Source organism: Canis lupus, chromosome 10, assembly GCF_048164855.1.
Source record: "Canis lupus baileyi chromosome 10, mCanLup2.hap1, whole genome shotgun sequence".
NCBI classification, from domain to species: Eukaryota; Metazoa; Chordata; class Mammalia; order Carnivora; family Canidae; genus Canis; species Canis lupus.
In genome coordinates this window covers 23304845-23317594 of record NC_132847.1, presented here as the reverse complement: position 1 = coordinate 23317594, position 12750 = coordinate 23304845, and the positions used below count along the sequence as shown (strand labels likewise).

The 12750-nt window shown below is 45.4% G+C and overlaps 1 long non-coding RNA gene across 1 annotated transcript in view; it reads left to right on the top strand.

The window, feature by feature from the left end:
* The first annotated feature begins 325 nt into the window (after positions 1-325).
* Positions 326-12750, top strand: part of LOC140641342 (uncharacterized) — a 91311-nt gene continuing 78886 nt past the window's right edge. The window contains exons 1-2 of the long non-coding RNA XR_012037875.1: positions 326-477; positions 7351-7531. This is a non-coding gene — a long non-coding RNA (uncharacterized lncRNA). The remainder of the gene's footprint in view (positions 478-7350; positions 7532-12750) is intronic.

Sequence of the window (12750 nt, the reverse complement as noted above, 5' to 3'; positions counted from 1 at the left end):
GAGCACATGCTTCCAGGAGGCTCCAAGACCTGGTGAAGGCCCAGAGAGAGCCGGGGACCTGTGGCTATCTCGTCATGCCTCATACACTGTCTCTCGGGAGATGGCCCCAGAGCCTCCAGCCAGAGTCTGGCATTGGGGTCTCTAAACTTGGCCGGTTGTTTTCTTTATCCTTAAGGCTGCCCATGAGGCTTCCGGCCCCTAAGGAGTATTACCTGGTCCTGTCTAATTAGGTATCCGGCTCAGAGCCCAGGCAGGGCCCTGCTGGGTGTGGGAGTTGGGAACACCCCATGCGGCCCACACGGGCCTAACTGGGTCCTTATTCCAGGCCTGGAAACGGACGGCTTCGGCTGAGATTCACTTGCTCTGGTGGAACAGTATGCGGAGTCTCTCGTGGGAGATACAGAAATTAGACCCGCTTAACTCGACTGACCATAGCCTCCGTTTGAAAGCCTCCTTTCTCACCGCCAGCGAGACTCGGTAAGTGGTCGTGTTTAAAATAGTTGTTCGATGGGGCTACTTATTAATCTAGCATTAGTTACGGTAGTTAGGCTTTTAGAGATAATGAAATGTAAATGCTCCTCCAGAACAGGCCCTGTTCTCTCAAACCAAACACATTTGTGAAGAAAAATGGTTGTAGTAAGATGATGGAGAATATTAATTGTGTCGATTTACATACTGTACAGATGGCCATGCAGATGCTGAGTCCGGTCAGGAGCCAGCTCAGGCCAGCAGGAAAGGGGCCCCCGGGGCTTGCTTTACTCTTCCCTTTGGGGAGACCACTTTCACTTGTTGCTGAAGGCTTCCCGCTGGGGTTTTACAGACAAAGATTGTTGAAGAAGCCTGTCAAAGGCCACAGGGGGTCAGAGGCAGAGCTGGGCCTCGGGCCTGGGAAGCCTGACTCTGAGCTCTGGGGTTCTTGACCAGCTGCCCCCCGGTGGGCTCCCCGGCTGCCCAGTCCAACCGGCTCTCCGTGGGGGTCTCAGCAAGTCTCGCCACATCCATCCTGACCACTTCCCTTCTCCGCAATCTGCTCCTACCTAAAGGCAGAGACAGCCAGCAATGATTATTCTTTAATCAAGTGTTAATTATTGAGTGCCTCTGCACGCCAGGCACCACGCCAGGCTTCGAGGTTGCTCTCATTTGTGGAGCCGACATCTAAGCAGTCAGCAAATATCCACCAAGCAGACACGCCGTGACCAACTGTGAGACCGGCTATGCAGGCGAAGCCCAGAAGGGGATGGGAGGTAGAAAATGATGATTATGGTGACAGCTGACACTGATTTTTTTACTATGCACTCCACACGCTTCAAAACACTTTAAGCGAATGACGTCCTTTGATTCGCCTAACAATTCCGTGGATTAGCTCCATTTCACAGATGAGGAAGTGGAGGCACAGAGAGGTTAGGTAATTTGGCCGCTGTCACAAAGCTAGTCAGTGGCAGACCTGGGATTTGAATTGGGGATTCGGACTCCAGATTCTCTGCTAACTAACTGTGCTGATTGCGTCTTAAAAGTGAGAGTAAATTTGGATTACACAGGAAGTAGGGAAGACCTCTCAGAGGAAACCAAATTTAAACTGGCCCAGAAAGGTGAACTGGCCAGGTGGAGAGCCAGAGAGTGGCAAAGCCCTGGGAGAGGGAAGAGCCTCAGCCTTCTGGGAGCTGCTGGCATCCTGGGGCGAGGGGGGGATTGCTAGCCAGCCAGGGGCGGTTCAGTGACAAGGCCTCTGGGGCTGGTGAGCTGGGACTTCTGATCCTGAGAACCACAGGAATCCAGGGTTTCAAGCAGGGGAGTGGCAAGCATCAACCTTTCTTTCCCTAAATAATTGCGCTGGGATGGGCCGAGGCCCTTCTTCCCCTGGGTGGCAGGTCGCTCGGTAAGCTGGAATTTGGTTCATGAGTAGAGCATCTAAGTCAAGGGCAGACTGGGTGCAGAACAGGCATCTGTCAGCTTGGACAGGGTCCATTTCCAGACTTTGGAAATGCAGGGGAGAGCAGGATGTGTCCCACTCAAGGTAGCACAGCTGTGAGTGTGGCAGACGGCTGGGAGGGCTGTGTGTGTGACACCTTCTGAGACAGGACAGTTGGTGAGTGTGCTAGGCACCAGCATGCACATTTATGGGGAACTGCAGCCGGCTCTGTAGCTTATTTGAAAGAAACACATTGCTTATCGTTGACCTATGGTTTATGAGTCCCAGGACCCCTGCCCCTTAGAGGGAAATGATTCTATTTGTATCATGGAAGGGTCTTTACTGTGAAAAATGAAAAGGCTGCAATGCGTATCTCGGTGGCTGCCATGAACTAAACACAGGTGGAGATGGGAGTTGAGGAAGCATCCCTAAGGTGGCCTCTGTGGTGGGGATATTTCCATCATTACATCATTTTATCAAGCCCAAGGAGAAGGCCAGGGTCTGAGACAGTGACCAGAGTGGGCAGAGAGCCGGGAATGTACAACACACTTAGAAAAATTGGAAATACATCTGGGGCCTAGTTGAAGAGGTAAGAGGATGCAGACTCACCAGTGATAAGAAGATAGAAGTCTGGGAGTGCTTCCTGGAGGAGGCAGGGCTTGAGCTGGACTCTGTGACTCTCAGGACAGTGATTCTGTAAGCCCTGAAACCCTGAGCAGAGGCCTGGCCCTGGGGAAACATCCTATTTGTGCAATATCCTCATGCTGTTCCAAAAGCCAAGTTCAGATGATAGCTCTCCAGACTAAGTCCAGAGTCCTCACTCTGCCTACCAAGGTTTGGGGCAGCAACCCCCACTTGTAGGCTCTGGAGTTCCTACACAGATGGAGAGACTCAGGGGCAGGGGTCTGTGGAGGAGTAGACCAGAGATGAGCTGTGTCTGTGTGGCTCTTCACACAGAGGGAAACATGGTCAACTGTCTCGTCAAGAGTAGGGGCAATGAGGGAGCTTAGGGGGTCTTAAAGACTCCCCCAGCCACCCCTTGGCTCTGTCACTGTTCTGAGTCTGCTCTGAAGCCATTGTTGGGTGGGGGGGGTGGTTCACCAACACCGGCCCTCTTTTCTGTTCTCACATCCAAGGACACAGACCGGCAGTTTTTGAGCCACCAAAGGCTGCTCTTGACCTGGAACAACCTATATTCTTTGTTCAGATCCCAGCTAACTTATAACACCTTTTCCTGGCACTTCCCCCTCCACTCACTCTGAGCTCCACAAGTACAGGGAGTCCTGGTCTCATTCCCTTATCTGCTTGTAGCTTGCAGAACAGGGTCTGGCATGTAGTAGGTGCTTCGGGAATATTTGTGGAATGAGTTAAATGAAGCTTTCTTATTCCTCCAGCCTTGGGGCTCCCAGGACATTTTTATGACTCTCAGTTGGCATTTATTGAGTTCATTCCTATGAATGATGTTTAGAGTTGCAATGGAGACAGGCCTAGGCAAACTGGGACAGCTGGTCACCTGGCTAGCTAGCATGGTGCCTGGACTAGTTGGTTCCTGATATGTGGTGGCAGTTGTGTCTTGCATGTGGGAAGAGGACAGGTAAAGGTGGCGCGTGCAGGGATTTTGTTCAGGATGAGCTGGAGTTGGATGGGAGAGGACTGAGGAATTGGAGCCTTCGTCTCTGGGTAATAGGGAGCACAGTAGGTCTCTGAGAGCTGCAGAGTTTCTTCTGGGGAGGCCTGGGGATTTCTGTGCTGGAATCCCTGTGCGCTCCCTCTAGGCCGGCTCTTGGGACTTCTCCCACAACCTGCTGCATGCAGAGTGGGTCTCCTGCCCCTGGGTCGCAGCCAGCACCTGCTGGGCCCAGAGAGCTGCTTTCTGAAACCAAGTGCCGAAAAAGCCTGGCTTGCCCAGACACCGTTCCCCCATTTGAATATTCTGAATGGAGCTGATTGCCTAAATTGAAGGTATTATGCTGTAATGATTGTTATAATTAAAACTATTATCATCTGAAAGAGACTAGAACATGGGAAACCACTGCAAAGACTTTTAAAGCTTTTAAAGCATGTTTTTGGACCAGATAAAAAGCGCCTTTGTGTGGAGTGTTTCGAAGGGAGGGAGTCTGTGAGTGGGCACCTGTGGGCTCTGCAGGGCAGCTCTGGCTGCAGCCCGGACGGGAAGCCCGGTCCTCAGTGAGGTGGCGCGGGGAGCAACCGGGACATTCGGTCAGAGGGTGGCAGCTGCCATGCTGTCCCAGACTCCAGACGCAGCCCTTGGGCCTGCAGGCAGAGGACGAGTTGGCTCGCAGGCTCGGGCCAGGCTGGAACCTGGCAGAGGAGCCCTCTCGGGAAGACGGGGCCGTTGATGCCTCGCATTTCTCCATGCTGGGGAAGGACCGGCCAGCCCCGGTGGGAGAAAGGGGACCGTGTCTAGGCTGGGGGACAATGAGATCTTGGGGGCCTCCAGATGGCAGGAGGAGGGGACTGTGTGATGGCAGGACCTGGGCCCCCAGCAGGCTGTGGGCTTGGCAGTCTGGACCCCCCTGTACTCACAAGTGGGCTCTTGGACCCAACCCAGTGAGCAGGGAACTGGAGACACAGCCTGAGAGCAGGTGGGACTGGCACAGTGGGCAACCCCCTCTTCTGAGTCTGGTGTCCTTCCCTCTTCCCCCCCTCCCCCTCCCACAGTACAGGTATAGAGACTGAGGCTCGGAGAGGCAGGTCTGGGTGAGGGTCACCCAGCTCAGGAGTGGCAGGGCCAGGCTCTGGGCTCCAATCCAGGGTGCTGTTCCTTTTGCCTTGGGCCTCTCTGTGGTCAGCTTGGTCAGCTCTTCCTTGGGTTGCTCCTGTGTGTCTGGAGTCATGTCTTGCTGGGCCACTTTGTTACATTTTGTCCCTTCTTGGTTTGTTTTATTTATTTATTTATTTATTTATTTATTTATTTATTCATTCATTCATTTATTTATTTATTTATTTTAAATTTAAAAAAAAAATTTTTTTATTTATGATAGGCACACAGTGAGAGAGAGAGAGAGAGAGAGAGAGAGAGAGAGGCAGAGACACAGGCAGAGGGAGAAGCAGGCTCCATGCACCGGGAGCCCAACGTGGGACTCCCGGGTCTCCAGGATCGCGCCCTGGGCCAAAGGCAGGCGCTAAACCGCTGCGCCACCCAGGGATCCCCCTTCTTGGTTTTAATTCTTTTTTTCCTTTTCCTTCTTCCAAAAACAATTACACAATGAGTACATGAATTGATTCCTTGTTAAGCAAACAGTATGGATGATAATAGTGAACACACAGCACTGATCTTAGACGTGTGTGGATGTGTTTGTGTATATGTGTATATATTACTAATCCTCATGCAAAGCAATGACATAAGTCTTACTATCCTTGGTTTACGGAAGATAAGACGGAGGGCTGGGGTACGGGGGCTCCACAGCTGGACTTAGAACCAGGCAGGCTGGTCCAGAGCCTGCATAGTCGTCTCCTGTGCTTGTGGAGAAAGTAAAAGTCCCCCTGAGGACACTTCCCTCCCACTTGTGGAGTAAAGACCACAGTTACTCTGTGGTGTCTTCTTTCAGACCATCCTCGTGAATTTACACACACAGAATTTTGGTGTGTGTTTCTGAACATCAATAGTATCATTTGGTTTTTATTGTTTGCAAATTGCTTCCACCACTGAACAATACACCTTGGAGATATTTTCATGCCAACATGTGGCAACACTTTACCCTTTTAAGATGTTGCAGTGTCTTCCCTAGTTTATTATTATCAAACGCATTCCAGTGTCATAGACTAATGTTGGTGTCTCCCCAAAATTCATATGATGAAATCTAGTCCCCAAGGTGATGGCATTAGCAGGCAGGGCCTTTGGGAGATGATTAGGTCTTGAAGGTGGGGCCCTCATGAATGGGATTAGTGCCTTTATAAATGAGACCCAGAGAGCTCCCCTGGCCCTTCCACTAAGGTGGCCCATGTCCTTACTATCTATGAAACAGGAAGAAAGTCCTTGCCAGACACCAAACCTGCGGGTACCTTGATCTTGGACTTCCAGCCTCTAAAATGTGAGAGAAAAATAAATAAAAAAATAAAAAAAATAAGAGAGAAATGTCTCTTGTTTATAAGCCACATAGTCTGATAATTAATTCTGTTATAGCAGCTTGAACAGAAAAAGGCCTGATTTCAAATTTTTAAAAAATAATATTAATATAATTAGTAACTATGAAGATGTAAATTAACAAAAAGGAGATCTAGTTTTGTCACCTGGCCACTTGGCAAACATGAGAAAGATTACTATCATCAAGTGTAAGCCAGAGTAAGGGATAATTGCCCACTGCTAGTGGCAGTGCACCCTGGGTGGCCTTCTCTGAGGGCAATTGGTCAGTATCTATTAAAATTTAAACTGGTACATTTTGTCCTGGCCTCCTAGCTTCTAGATCTTTAATCTGGAGACACATGTACATACATGGCCAAGAAGGCATGCCCAGTGATGTCTATGTAGCACTGCTGGTGCTAGTGTAACACGCTGAAAACCACCTGTCCTCAGCTGGCACATAGCCTCCCAGAAGTGGGTACAGACCTGCTCAGATGCCAGGAGACAAGCAGACAATTTTTTTTTAACTTTTTTTTTTTTTTTTTTTTTTTAGAGAGAGAGCAAGTGAGGGGTGGGCAGGAGAAGAGGGAGAGAGAAATCTAAAGGGCTTCATCCAGCATTGAGCCCAACTTGGGGCTCAATCTCATGACCCTGAGATCATGGCATGAGCCAAAATCAAGAGTTGAATGCTTATCTGACTGAGCCATCCAGTAGTCCATGGCTTTTTACACTTTCTAAAATCTAGGTTTGGTGTACAAGGTTCAGAACCCAAATAGAAGTCCTGAGCTTATCAAGAATGATGGCAATGCCCTGCCCCCCTGTTCTTTGCACTTGGCTCCCAGGCTTTAGTGGTCACCCAAGTTTTTCTTCTATTGTTTTGTATTTTCTCCATATTACTATGCTAGTTGATTTAACTGTGCTTTCTTGATTTTCTAAAAAAAATTTTTTTAGATATGATCCATTGACTTTCTTTTGTGGAAGGGGCAATTTATAATTTCTGTAAGCTGTGCAGCACCCTCCCTTGCTCCCCGCCTGCCCCCCCTCCCCACCCCAGCTTCCCCTTCTCCTCTATCCCTCTGAGAATGTCAAATTTTCATTTTGGGTGAAATCAGTATTCATGTTTACATTATTATGACTGTGTAGCTACAGTTCACAGGGAGCCATATGTAGTATGAAGATGGTAGTTTCTTGTGCAACTTTGCATTTTTTTAGGATGACTGTTTCCCTTTCCCTCTTTGTTTTGTTTATATGAACCAATTACAGATGATTTTCCAAACTCCATGACAGAAATGAACATCTTGGAAATTTCCAACCTATACAGTGGTTGACTTGTTTTATTTTTGCGTGTATTTTTCAGACAGCCCTTCTGAGCCTCCAGCCTGCAGGTCTTGTCCAGACTGTTCTCTGCATATAGCATCCAGATTCACACACCATCTCCTACTTTTAGAGATCCCTTGCACCAGGATCCCACTTCATCCACTTTCTTGGGTTCTTCTCTGCTTTTCTTCAGTAACCTCTGGAGAAAGGGTGACTAGGAGGTAAGTTTTTGAAGACTTTGCTTATCTGACCATGTCTTGATTTTAGCCTCATATTTGATTGATATTGTGGCTGACTCTGGATTGGAAATCATTTCCCCTCAGAATTTTGAAAACATCGTTCCATTGTCTTCTGGCTTCCATTGTTGTTGAGACAGCAGATAGCACTCAGATCCACAGGTTTGTTTGTGACCTGCTTATTTATTTTGGAAGTTGTTAGTATTTCTCTCCATTTCTTTGTTCTACGGGTCATGATGATGTTTCTTGGAATGGTTTAAAAATTTTTTTTAAAGTTAATTTTTTAAGTTTAATTCATGGTGTCACATACTCGGAGGATCTGTTAAGTCTTGCAATCCATTCCTTCAGTTCTAGAGTAGTATCTTGTATTGTTTTTTGATAATTGAATTTTCTATTACCTTTATTTTGTTTTTCGGTAACTCTTGCTAGTTGGATGATAAACCTATTAGATTAATCCTTGAATTTTCTTATCTTATTTTCTACTTTCTTTTTTTTTAAATTTAGTTAACATATAATGTATTATTAGTTTCAGAGGTAGAATTTAGTGACTCATCAGTTGCATAAAACACCAAGTGTTCATTACATCACCTGCCCTCCTCAATGCCCATCATTCAATTACCCCATCCTCATACCCCTCCAGTAACCCTTAGTTTGTTCCCTAGAGTTAAGAGTTTCTTATGGTTTGCTTCCCTCTCTGTTTTTATATTATTTTATTTCTATTGTTTTTTTGAAAATTTTAAAAAGTAATTGCTACACTCTACGTGGGGCTTGAACCCACAACCCTGAAGTCAAGTCATATGCTTTACTGACTGAGCCATCCATGTGCTCCTGTCTTTCTGTTTTTTTAATGGAGATTTTTTCCCCTATTTTTCAAATATTCTATTGGTGAAAACGATTTCTGCTATCCTATTTTGATTTCAAAGAATTTTTTTCTGAATGCTCATTTTATGGCCCTCTTGTTCTCATTTTATGAAATGCAGTATCTTCTAATTTTTGTATGGGTATGAAAATACATACATTGTGTATATATTTTTCTTTTCTTTCCTGCCATCTCTTTGTTTTGTTTTTGTTTTTTGAAATTCTTTTATTTCCTGTTTGCTCTGATGTGACTTTCAGTTAGATAGTTTTCTGCAATGCCTTGTGCTCTTTGGCTCTCCACACATATCTAAGAGTGAGCCACCACCAGATAACCCCTGGTAGCACTTTGTGCCTGGGGGAGGCTTGATGACCAGTGGGCCTCAGTATAGGGTGACAGAGTGGGTTAACTGGGCTATTTCCTTTTTTTTTTCTCCTCATCTCCTTTTTTAAAAATTTGAAATCAGGCCTTTTTCTTTTTCTTTCTTTTTTCTTTCTTTCTTTTCTTTTCTTTTCTTTTCTTTTCTTTTCTCTTTCTTTCTTTCTTTCTTTCTTTCTTTCTTTCTTTCTTTCTTTCTTTCTTTCTTTCTTTCTTTCTTTCTTTCTTCTTTCTTTTCTCTCTTTCAGTTCAATTTGCCAACATATAGCATAACACCTAATGCTCATCCCATCAAGTGCCCCCTTCAGTGCCCATCACCCAGTTACCCCATCCCCCTGCCCACCTCCCTTTCCACCACCCCTTGTTCGTTTCTCAGTTAGGAGTATCTCATGTTCTGTCTCCCTCTCTGATATTTCCCACTCATTTTCTCTCCTTTCCCCTTTAATCCCTTTCACTATTTTTTTTATATTCCCCGAATGAATGAGACCATATAATGTTTGTCCTTCTCCGATCGACTTACTTCACTCAGCAGAATACCCTCCAGTTCCATCCACGTTGAAGCAAATGGTGGGTATTCATCTCTTCTGATGGCTGAGTAATATTCCATTGTATACATAAACCACATCTTCTTTATCCATTCATCTGTTGATGGACACCGAGGCTCCTTCCACAGTTTGGCCACTGTGGACATTGCTGCTATAAACATCGGGGTGCAGGTGTCCTGCCATTTCACTGCATCTGTATCTTTGGGGTAAATCCCCAGCAGTGCAATTGCTGGGTCTTAGGGCAGGTCTATTTTTAACTCTTTGAGGAACCTCCACACAATTTTCCAGAGTGGCTGCACCAGTTCACATTCCCACCAACAGTGTATGAGGGTTCCCTTTTCTCCACATCCTCTCCAACATTGGTTGTTTCCTGCCTTGTTAATTTTCCCCATTTTCACTGGTGTGAGGTGGTATCTCATCGTGGTTTTGATTTGTATTTCCCTGATGGCCAGTGATGCGGAGCATTTTCTCATGTGCTTGTTGGCCACGTGTATGTCTTCTTTACTGAAATTTTGGTTCATGTCTTTTGCCCATTTCATGATTGGATTGTTTGTTTCTTGGCTGTTGAGTTTAATACGTTCTTTATAGATCTTGGATATTAGCCCTTTATCTGCTAGGTCATTTTCAAATATCTTCTCCCATTCTGTAGGTTGTCTTTTAGTTTTGTTGACTGTTTCTTTTGCTGTGCAGAAGCTTTTTGTCTTGATTAACTCCCAATAACTAATTTTTGCTTTTGTTTCCCTTGCCTTCATAGATGTATCTTGCAAGAAGTTGCTGTGGCCAAGTTCAAAAAGGGTGTTGCCTGTGTTCTCCTCTAGGATTTTGGTGGATTCTTGTCTCACATTTAGATCTTTCATCCATTTTGAGTTTATCTTTGTGTATGGTGTAAGAGAATGGTCTAGTTTCATTCTTCTGCATGTGGATGTCCAATTTTCCCAGCACCATTTATTGAAGACACTGTCCTTTTTCCAGTGGATAGTCTTTCCTGCTTTGTTGAATATTAGTTGACTGTAGAGTTGAGGGCCCATTTATGGATTCTCTATTCTGTTCCATTGATCTATGTGTCTGTTTTTGTGAACTTGGCTATTTCCATATGGGATTCCCTAATAACAATATCTTTAGGTCTTTTCTCTTGGGGTGGCCATTTTCTCAAAAGAGAAATCCTCCTATTAGCTAGCTGCCTGAAGGAGGTGTATAGGTTTGTCTGAGAACTTCTAGAAGTGTTCAGTGGGAGAAGGTGGCATACATCTTTACCATTCAGTGTATAGACATCTGTATTCCCTGTTTTTAATATGGTCCCTCATCCCCATGCTCAGCTGTGTCTGCCATACCTGAGTCCAGAATCTCTTTGACCCCAAATCTCATTGAGTTGAGCAAGTTGACACCCTCCAACCCCCAATCTTGCTAGGAGGCGGGAGTAGGATTCCTAGGTCTTATGCTGATTTTCCAAGAGTCCTCCAGCATTTAGCCCCGCCTATGCCTCAGAGGTATTTGGTGCTGCTTGAATCCCTAGGCCTTTTCTGTGTTCTGAATGGGTGTCTCTTATAATCTTGGCCTCTGTTCTCCAGCTCTAAATAACCTCCCAAATTCCCACTGCCAGATCTCATCACTTTAGGGGTTAGGATTTCAACACATGAATGGGGACACAAGCATTCAGATAATAGCAAATTGTTTGAATACTTGTTACACCACTTTGCAAATCAAAAACACTTAAAAGGTATCCAATAAAAAGTCTCCCTGTAACTCCTCCTCTATCTGCTCAATAGTAGGACTTTATTCTTCCAGAATATTTTTAAAAAATATTTTATTTTTTTAAAAAAGATTTTATTTATTTATTCATGAGAGATACAGAGACACAGGCAGAGAGAGAAGCAGGCCCCATGCAGGGAGCCCGACGTGGGACTCCCAGGTCTCCAGGATCACACCCCAGGCTAAAGGCGGCACTAAACCACTAAACCACCAGGGCTGCCCCAAGATTTGATTTGATTTGATTTGATTTGATTTGATTTGATTTGATTTTATTTTATTTTATTTTATTTTATTTTATTTTATTTATTTTATTTTATTTTTTATTTTTTTTTTTATTCATGATGGGCACACAGTGAGAGAGAGAGAGGCAGAGACACAGGCAGAGGGAGAAGCAGGCTCCATGCACCGGGAGCCTGATGTGGGATTCGATCCCGGATCTCCGGGATCGCGCCCTGGGCCAAAGGCAGGTGCCAAACCGCTGCGCCACCCAGGGATCCCAGATTTCATTTTTTTAAAGTAATCTTTACACCCCCCATGTGGGACTTAAAATGAGAATTCTGAGATGGAGAGTCACACGCTCCACCAACTAAGCCAGCCAGGTGCCCTCTTCTAGAATCTTTTTATATAATGCATATTAAAGCAAATATGAATGTGTGGTTTATCTACCCCATGCCCACTTTTTTTTTTTTTTTTAACAAATGATGGCATACGTTAAGCATTTTTGGATACTGCTTTTTTTCCTTCACCTATCAAAATATTTTGATATACGAAGTACATCCATAATATTTTATAGTTGTATCATATTATGTTATATGCCTGTAATCTAATATGTTGAACCAATTGTCTCTTGATGGACAGTTTGGTTGTTTCTCATATTTGCTAACATAATACATTCTACAAATTTGTTAGGATGAATTCCCAGAATTGGAACTGCTGAGGAAAAGGGACATGTCTTTGTGACCTTGACAGATGCTGCCAGTTGCCCTCCCTGGGGGTTTGTACCAGTTTCTCCCACCAGCAACGCATAAAGGGCCCGTTTTCCATACACTGACAGAGTATGTTCTCAACTTTTTGGATTCTTGCCAATCTCATAGGTGAAAAATGGTCCTTGTCTCTCTATTTAAGAGCTAAGAAATCATTCCCAGGGGCTTCTCCAGCAGGCTTGTTCTCCTGAGCAATGTCTCCTTGATCAGAATTTTGTAATATGCCTCTTCCTAAGCTTGTCATTGGCAAAAGGAATGAAAGGACTAATTGGTTTAAGGTTAATCCAGATTAACATCCTGTGGTGGGACTGGGATAGGGGCCAGCCTTCCCGCTGCCTGGGAGCCTGGATTACACCTGCTTCTGTTAGCAAGGTGGATGGGACTGATGCTATTAGAAGGCACCCAGCAGTGTCTGGGGCCATGTCCCTGGTGCACCCTCCTGCTAGAGGGCTTGCCTGACACCTGTGCCTCCAAGGTCAGGCAAGGCTGCTTCTAGGAGTCCTCATTTTCATGTGCTCATTGTTGCTTGGCTGCCTGGGGTGGGAGGATGCTCTGTGCTTGTGGAAAGGGCCTGATCTCTGATCAGATCCAGTATACTGGTTGCATAAGCCAGGCTAGAGAAGCATCTAGGCTCTAGCATTGAAAGCCCTGGGTTCAAATGTCCCTCTACAATGTACTAGCCATGTGACCACT